The sequence below is a fragment of the Pollicipes pollicipes genome, unplaced genomic scaffold (assembly GCF_011947565.3).
Source record: "Pollicipes pollicipes isolate AB1234 unplaced genomic scaffold, Ppol_2.1 Scaffold_5282;HRSCAF=6240_pilon_pilon_pilon, whole genome shotgun sequence".
NCBI lineage: Eukaryota > Metazoa > Arthropoda > Thecostraca > Pollicipedomorpha > Pollicipedidae > Pollicipes > Pollicipes pollicipes.
Genome location: NW_023596651.1, coordinates 8,299 through 17,483, shown reverse-complemented (window position 1 = coordinate 17,483; position 9,185 = coordinate 8,299). Strand labels below are relative to the sequence as shown.

Here is a 9,185-nt window from a genome sequence, read left to right as displayed (position 1 = left end):
GTCCGTAAAACGTACGGTGGGAGCAATACAGCATGATAGAGCAGTCTGGTTCTCCATGTGAAGCAAAGCGACGCCGGTAGCGCTCCACCCATTGTGCTAGATATGATCACAAACCATTCGCTAAGATGGTCGCAGATCTGCACGTCGTGTGGCTCTTGCGGTTCCTAATTCTGGTAAAAGACTGTGCGATCTCTCTACATTCTTGTATGGCAGCGTTCTTAATCGTACACGATCCTTGGAAGTTTCTGGGGAAGAACAGCAGATGTCCTGCGAGCAGTTGTCTCATCTTTACTGCTCGCTGCGCATGATCTGGTCTCACATGTTTGAGGCTAGCTCCGGAATCTCCTGTTCAGCCTTCGGTCGTAGCTCATTAAAGTGCTCCGTTTTTGGCAGAAGCGCATCCTGCCCGGACTAGCTTCTTCCGGATTAAGGTCAAATGAGCATGCATATCGTTTGAGGTTTGTCATCCTTTCATCACGAGATCTCCAAGTTTAAAGGGTTCACGTCGCGGCATCCCACTCTACGGCGAGCTGGGGCTTGCGAACGCTTGTGAAGTGCTCGAACTCGGGGAGAGCAATCACGTTTAACTTCAGAAACGGTGTGTTGGGAGCTTGTCTAGCGAAACTTTCTCCGCCTCATCCTCAGTTGTGAATTGCAGTCGGTGGCAAGGTACCTGACACCTAAGGGAAGAAGTTTTTGAGTTGCTTTCCCTGGCGCAATCCGTTTGTTGGCTTCATCTTCCAGCCCTGCTCAGATTTTCCGAAGAGATGAAGCAGGTGGTCAACAGGCGTGACGTTAACTATGTCTGCACCGCTCACATCCACGTTATTCAGCAACGCACTTTCCTGTAAAACTCACGTTCATCCCTGCCGCCAACAACTTGGCTCGTCCGCGTACAACGCACCAGCATACAATATCGCTTGAGATCCTCGTGTCAACGGGCCATCATCACCCAGTCTCGACCCGTGATCTCACCGTCGATAAAGACATTCTTGTCAGCTAAGTCGGCACAGCAAAAGATGGAATCTGCTTTACTAAATCCAACAGCATTTGGTAACACGTTGCAGGGTCCGTGCAGCACATAAAGCGCCACAGGCCTGGCACAGCGAGAGGAAGGGTCGGCACAGTAGACGGCAGATGGCACGGTCGGTATAGCCGACGATGGGGTCCGACCAACAGACGGTGCGGTCCGCACAACAGGCGGCGGGATCCCCACAGCAGACGGTGCGGCCCGTACAGCAGGGGTGGGGTCCGTTCAACAGGAGGCGGGGTCCTTACAGCAGGTGATGGCCCCGAACAACAGGCGGTGAGGTCCTTACAGCAGGCGGTGGGGTCCGTGCAACAGACGGTGGGTTTCGTAAAGCAGGCAAGTGTGGTCCGTACAACAGACGGTGGGGGTCAGTGCAAAAGGCGGCGGGGTCCGTACAACGTACGGTGGTATCAATACACCACGAAAGAACAGTCTGGTAATATTCGGTCACTTCGGTGGCAAGAGTGTATTTGTTGGTTCGTGCAATTGCACCACCAGTTCGTCCAGCATCGAGGTACCCTGTGCTTTACAAGCTGGGTGGGGTCAGCATGATGAGGAGGGGGGGGGGGGGGGGGGGGGTCGGAGCCCAGTCGGGATAGGTCTACCAATCCAACGGTGACATCACATTATGTGCTGAATGGCACCACAATACGGGTTTTCAATAAGCCTTTTCGAATGTTTCTAAGCCGTTCTTTCCCATAAATTGAGTTCAAGACGTTTGTTAGTGCGTCGCAAAGTCATACCCATGGTTAAAACAGCTGTGGCTGGTCACCAAATGCAGCACCAGTCCGTACTACTGCACCCTGCTTCGTATCCAATAATGGCGATTTTTACCCCTGCGTCGCCAGGACGCAGGGGTGAAACAGGAAGAGAGGATAGAAGTGTCGCATATTCTAGTACGGACTTGGTTATTCGTATTAGAGCCAATTCGGTCAGAAATCTATCATTTCAGGGCAATGGGATGAAGGGAAATGAATAACGGTGGGGCAAGACTACATTGCAGAAATGTTGGCAGCGATTTTGAATACCAAAACAAAACGCTTGTTGACGCGGCTTAGTCCTATTCGGCGCAAACGTCGTGTTTCATAAGTGCAATGGACCTCGGATCGCACACGACCCAGCTGGAGACGAACGCTTAATCCCCCCCCCCCCCCCCCCCCTCCAAAACTCCAGGCTAAATCCGTCCATGCTCGACTCTGCCCAGGATTTATCTTATACTTCTTCTGTTTTCTTGGACTTCAGGACTATTGTTTCCCGCACTTATCAGATGAGCATTTCTTTGCGCTATAAGCCGCCATTTGTTTGCCAAATCTTAACATGGATGTCTATTCGCATCACCGAAAGAAAAGCATGTAACGTTAAGGCATGTGTGACAACTTATGCAGAACAACTTGTCATACATATTTTGCAGGTGTGTTAGGCCCAAAGGTAGCGTTGTTTCTCACGCTTTCTCTCAAGTTGCACTTTAGCGTGATATTTTATACTGGTTTGCAGTGTTTTTTTCATCGCTCTTTTAGAAACCGCAATCTAGAAGCATATGTCCGCCATTGCGTTCCGTCTTGTGCAATATTAAGACTTACATCCAGCAACGTTTTTAGTGTAGTTAAAAGGCGCACAGAGAGGCCTTTAGAGGCCTTCCCTTCAAACCCGTGCTCCCGCATGGTCTAGTGGCTAGGATACGCGGCTTTCACCCGTGAGGCCCGGGTTCGATTCCCGGTGCGGGAAATAGAGCAGGCGTTTTCAGCGTGCTCCCCAGCACAGGGCGTAGAATTGAGACCGACAACTTAGGCACCATTCATATGATGACAACACTTATCTACTAACGATATGAATTCGCGCCGAACAACCATTCAACTATGTCCCGAGGGACAATCTCCGTGTGTGATATTGGATGTCATGGAGGGAAGCTGAGTGCGCGCACATAGATAAGAAACAAGTTCTAATTGCTTTGCAAAGCTGGCAAATCAATAGATTCTCGTGAGGGGCAGCCGACTTCCCAGCCTGTTTATTGTGTGCAGCACATGATTTAGCTGGGGGGGGGGGGGTCGGGCGGGGGGGGGCATTTACATCATTCAGACGCGATTGGTGGACAATGAACTTCTTGGACTACAAAGATGGACAACTTGGAGGCATTTCCGTGAATGCACCTCCTCTTGCTTGTTCATGGGCTAGGATGCAAGGCTTTGACCGGTGAGGCCATTGTTTGAGTCCCGGTGCGGATATGAAGGTTGTGTCTTGTTGGGGCATAGGTCTTAAGTGTTGCCTGCATTTGCCCGAACTAACAGGCTCTTTCATAGGCCGCCGGCACTCTGCCCCTTGTAATGCGATATACTGGTCTGGTAGGCATCTGCCATGTCAGGAAACAATGCTTCACTTGTGACAACTACATTCTAGAAGCAGGTACAATATGCTTACAAAGTGGTACGAAGTGCCGCTGTGCCACTACATACCACTATGGGTTTAGCCTTATGTCTTATCCGCTGAAAGCAACCCAGGCAGGGGACTTCAGAAGAAATAGTGGGCTCGTCACTTTGGACCATTGAAACACAATGTTGATACATTGCACATGTTGATAGAATGCAATTTTCATAGATTTAGCATGGCTTCCTGACACCGCAAATTTGGACAATGCTAGCAGGTGCCTAACGTGCCGGAGTATTAAACTACAAAGGGCAGAGTGACGTCAGTTTGACACAAGCACGTTCCTGCAAATACAGAACACAATTACCATATAAATCACAACAAGACCACGCGCTCCATTTCGTGCTGGTGTGCGCACAGAAAACAAGCACCTTATTTCCCGCACCGGGAATCGAACCCGGGCCTCACGGGTGAGAGCCGTTTTATCCTAGCCACTAGACCATGCGGGAGCCGAGTTGTCAGGATGGCCTATGAAGAGCTCCCTGCACGCCTTTCCGCTCCCACAAGGACATCACTTGGTTGTAGTCTTGATAATGCGCAAGGCGCAATGCAATGACGGACATATTCTTATAAATTGCGGTTTCAAAGACAACAAGGTGTTGCAAGCAACTGCAAACCAGTATGACATGCGCAACTAATTTCATGCCAGATTACCAGCTGCGTTAAAATTATAATTGACATGTGCACCTGCCCACTGCCTGCGGCACCTGCTCTTTCATTCAGAGAGATGGAACGGATGCGTCATATTTGAATGCTGTTGTTGAAATGGCAGACTCCACCAATCTCTCTTGTTTGCTCTTACTGGAAAAAAATGCGGAAGATCCCAGTCACTTAAGACGGTGTGCCCCTACAAACAACACGTTGACCTGCACAACTTTAGGTCATTGACCTTTCCTGACGCTTAAACAGGCCGATGGCTAAGCAGAAGATGGCTACGCAGAAGATGGCTACGCAGTCATTGTTCCAAATAAATTCACCAGAAAAAGCACTAGAAACTGCCTCATAACCCAAACTCCTGATAAATGATGCAGGTCAGTTTTGACCTCGGTCTGACTTTTATTCTTATTCCTAGGTCAATGGAATTTGTGTTATTACAACTTGGGCTGGTATTTTGTCCAAGAATTTGTTTCAGATGAGTATGGCTTCCCCCAACATTTCGTTGCTAGATCATTTTCTACAATTACCTGGAAATGCCCTTCGCTGACGGCCTTGGCCTACTTTGACCCTAACCATAGGGCAGAGAACTTGCAAGGTAAATATAATTTGTGCGTCAAAAGATCTGTTTTTCTATTCCCTACAGCTGTACAACATTTCGTGCGGCTACGCCGCATCGTTCGGAAATCATTTTGGAAAACCTCCGGGCGGAGTCAAATTGACCCCTACCTGAACGCGTACTAAGGCATAAAACATGGGAAGTTTATTTGTCAGGTGCAATTTCTCAGGTGTGTAAGGCCAAATACTACCTTGTCTCTGTCACTGCTGTTTCAAGTTGTACGTTGGTTGCACATTAGTGTGTGTCATCAAGGGGGTGAATCTCTTGAAACCAACTGAGACAAAGTTTTTCCTTGGCACACGGATTAATGATGAGCTTTCAGGTCTTTCGCACCGCATCACTGTTGATATTCGTGACGCAAGGGCAGTTTTTCCTTGATGCACCTAAAAACGTCGTGGTCGATACTAGCGCCAACTATTTTACGCACTGGTGTCATCCTCCAACAAGCCTCAAACTTCCCGCTTTCCACACTACTGGTACCTGGTGAATTACGTATGAAATGCATGTTATGAAGAGCGGCGCAAAACATTACCCAAACAGCTTTAAAACTGGCTTTTTATTAAAGACCATTACATTTTTGTAAAACCCAAAGCTGTGCAGTTATGAGAATGGTCCAGTAGATCGGAGTAGGGTCGTAAGTTTGCGATCGCTACTGCATGATAGTCATGTTGATTTGCAATTAATATGCTTGTTTTGTGGGCGCTATGGGCTTATTAGTTTAGTTTTCCGGTAATAGAAAATTCCTTCGATCAAATACTTGCATAAACATGCCCAAGGCTACACCGGTCGCGCACCAAAATATTTTTGTGGTAGGCCACCCGGCCCCACTGTCACACCACCAACTGCTGACTACAGGAAGGCCATGAGCTACATCAGGCTGTTGAGCGAATCGAAGAGGAATCTCACTAACGATATCCTCAAGACCGCGCCGTGAGAAATCAGGGAACTGTGGACCAATGTGGCGATCCCTGTTCATGATAAGGGACAAATTGATGAAGAGGGATTGCTTTCATCTCAACAGAGCCTATCAGTAAGAAATCAAGGGAAGACAGAGAGAAACACAGCAACGCCGCCACCGAGAAATTCAACAAGCTTGTCGATGTCGTGAAATTCAAGTGCATACCTCAGCGCAGCTTTCCATGCCCACTTGTCTGCACAGTGTATCAAGAGGACGTTACCTTCTGCTGCTGAGCCTGAGTCGCCTTCCCCCGCCGACTGCTGAGCTCGCGCCGCCTGCTGAGCCAGCGCTGGCTGCTGGTGCTGAACTCAAACCTGCTCCGGAACCAAGTGGTCTCAGCGCTGGCGACTCGGCAGAGCACAGATTCCTACACGGTTCCGTACATGGTAAACGGTGGCGACGACGCCGATTGTTCGTTCGTGTTGAAACCGCTGTCACTGTAGATCGTAAGGAAAACGATATGACTAACACCGCTTTGGCGGTTGGCAGCTACGGTGGCTCTAACTGGGCCCGCTGCTGCTATCAGTAATGCCTTCTTACAAGACAGCAGAGACGGACTGGCTATTTGAAATCAAACATCATGGATCCCTAGAAGATATGCTGCGCAATAGACATAGCGAGAAAGGAGACGGCTCGTCAAAATGCTGAAGCAATCCACGAGTCAGGTTTGACCATCCTCTTCTCCGACGGCCGAAGGCAGGCGAAAGCAGGAGCTACATCAATCACGCGTAGCCAAGCGAATGCCGCCGAGACATACGTGGTTGTCATTGCTGGGCCAAGCAGTCGCTACATGACTCATTTTACGTTCGAGTCCGGCCTCGCCCTGCACTTGCTCAACGATCTACACTCCGTGAGCACGCAGTGCGACGCTCACATCAATGTGCTCGGCTGCGATGGCACGGCCGTCAACGCCGAGACGATAGGCGCCGTGTTCCGGCTGTTTGAGCTGGCCACCGAGCCAACCGTACACTGGTTCATCTGCCAGCTGCGCGGCAACCAGCTGAACCTCCTCCATCTGCTTCTGAGATTGGACGGCACGACCACGGGATCGATTTTGTTTGCCCATCGGCACGACCTGCGCCGGAGAGGTCGGGGAGAGGAACGTTGTGGCATTCATGCTTATACCGAGACACGTGCCAAACCTGCTGGTCGACCTCATTCAGCGGCTGAGCACCAACTAGCAGCTGCTCTACTTTCTGGTCTCCGGTGCTCAAAACGGCTCTGTCCGAGACGTGGCTGCCCAGCGGCGAATCGGACCATTGAACCATGTCAGGTAAATATGAAAACGCATTTTCTTCGAAGTTATAACAATGCGTGTTTAAACGTTATCATGTATCAATTGATATTTAATGTGCTTCCTGTTAGGCACTCACTTATTATCTTACAATGTGTCATAGTATTTCGTATTATTTGCTTGTTGGTTCATGTTTACTTGTGTATTTGTTGATATCCATTCTGTCACATTTAAGGATTCTGGATATATGCATGATTACATGCACTTTAGAGGCGCAATAATTTGTGCACGATATAATGCTCAGTTCGCAACAAATTGTTCTAATATATTTGCTTTTGCTCTCGAATGGTTGACACTGGCCACTCGCCTGCTCCTAGTTTACATCTCTATCGAAACCTCCAGCAGCGCTCTCAAGGGCCTCGTCCAGTGCGTGGTTGGCCACTACGTGCCGGTGTGGTCCGCCATCCGGCAGAACAGCAGATGCGACTGTGGCATATGCAGCCTGTTCCAGAGCATCGTGCTATTCCGCAGGCTGCCGCAGCGCACATAGGCCAGGGTGCAGCCAGTCCTCAAGCGTAGCGGGTGCTAGGTCCGTCCAGAAAAGCTGCTGCTGGACGTGGTGTGGGATGAGAACCGCATGGTCCGCGAACAGGTGGTTGCGATCGTCGCGCCGCTCGTGAGCAGCGAATCAAGGGTCTTCTTCAGCCCAGGGTCTTCACCATCTCAGCGAAAAACTTCTGGACCGTGAGGTTCACCAACATGACCCCTGGCATGGACCAGTCACACAGCCCCCACCGCAAAGCCCAGCGACTGTGAGCTGCGGAACAAAGTGGCAACTCCACTGGCAATATGGCCATATCTGGTTCACACAAGGAGTGCGACCAGCGCCGCACTGCCGAGGACATCTGGGGCTGGAGCTGGAGATTGAGCAACATGCGGAGCACAGTTGCAAAGGTATTTCTGCTACTGTGCGATCTCCGCCAACATGCCTTCTGGGTCACCAGTCTGTGAACAGCTGCTGTTTGGGACGGCGCATCGAAAACGCAGGCTCGGCAGGAGCAAGATGTGTGTAGGTCACCCTGCCTTCCCGCTTCTCCCTACGTCCATTGTACAGACCGCAGAACTTGCTATATGTATTGGGTTGTCCACCAGATAACATATTCTGAGCCATATGCTCTGCATGGTCATGTTTCCATCACTTGTGTTGTCTTAGAGAAGTGAAAGTCTAAAGCAATACTAACCAACATACTCGTACGAGTTCCTACTCAACAGTACATAAATTTTCCACCATAGGGCAATCAATCGCGCATTGTTTGATCCGCACATTGGACGTTAGACCGGGGCATTCTCGTACGACGGTTTAAGAAATACTCGGTGGCATCGTTTCCAAACGCAACAGCATTTTGTATCGCCTACTGCCCACGGCTTGGTGTTACCTGCGGCAGCGAGCGGCACTCAGCATCGGGTGACTGCAATGCCGGGCGTCTCGTCACGGCGACATTTCTATCGGCTCGCGCGTCACGAAGTTAAGCTTTTGGTAAGAACTTTGGCAATGCCGTGTACTTTTGGACTCCTGCGCCAAGCAGTTTATTTATCTCACTTGGTTTTGCTTCTGATGATACACCCAATTGCACACGTACTTGTTTGTAGTCGTTTCCATCACGTTGTTCTTTTTGAAACCGCAGTTTGGAAGAAATGTCTGCCATTGCATTGCGTCATGCGCATTATCAAGACTGCCATCAAGTGATATCCTTATGGGAGCGGAAAAACGTGCAGGGAAGTCTTCATAGGCCATCATGAGCGACTTGGCTCCCGCATGGTCTAGTGGCTAGGATACACGGCTCTCACCCGCGAGGCCCGGATTCGATTCCCGGTGCGGGAAATGAGGTGCCTGTTCTCTGTGCGCACACCAGCACGGAAATGAAACGCGTGGTCTTGTTGCGATTTATATGGTAATTGTATTCTGTATTTGCAGGAATGTGCTTTTGTCAAACTGACATCACTCTGCCCTTTGTAGTTTAATACTCCGGCACGTTGGGCACCTGCTATCATTGTCCAAATCTACCGTGTCAGGAAGCCATGCTTAATCTATGAAAATTGCATTCGATAAACATGTGCAATGTATCAACAGGGTGTTACAATGGTCGATTGCGACGAGCACACCCTTTGCTACTGAAGTCCTATGCCTTGGTTGTTTGCAGCGGAAAACACATAAAGCCAAACCCATAGAGGTATGTAGTGGCACAGTGGCACTTCGTACCATTTTGCA

The 9,185-nt window shown here is 49.7% G+C and overlaps 3 non-coding genes across 3 annotated transcripts; 2 read left to right on the top strand and 1 right to left on the bottom strand.

Moving 5' to 3' along the window:
- Positions 1-2,683: 2,683 nt before the first annotated feature.
- TRNAE-UUC (transfer RNA glutamic acid (anticodon UUC)) lies at positions 2,684-2,755 on the top strand. The gene has a single exon. It is a non-coding gene; the product is annotated as a tRNA-Glu (tRNA).
- Positions 2,756-3,827: 1,072 nt separating this feature from the next.
- On the bottom strand, positions 3,828-3,900 carry TRNAE-CUC (transfer RNA glutamic acid (anticodon CUC)). Its single transcript has one exon. It is a non-coding gene; the product is annotated as a tRNA-Glu (tRNA).
- Positions 3,901-8,726: 4,826 nt separating this feature from the next.
- On the top strand, positions 8,727-8,798 carry TRNAE-CUC (transfer RNA glutamic acid (anticodon CUC)). The gene has a single exon. It is a non-coding gene; the product is annotated as a tRNA-Glu (tRNA).
- The last annotated feature ends 387 nt before the right edge of the window (positions 8,799-9,185 follow it).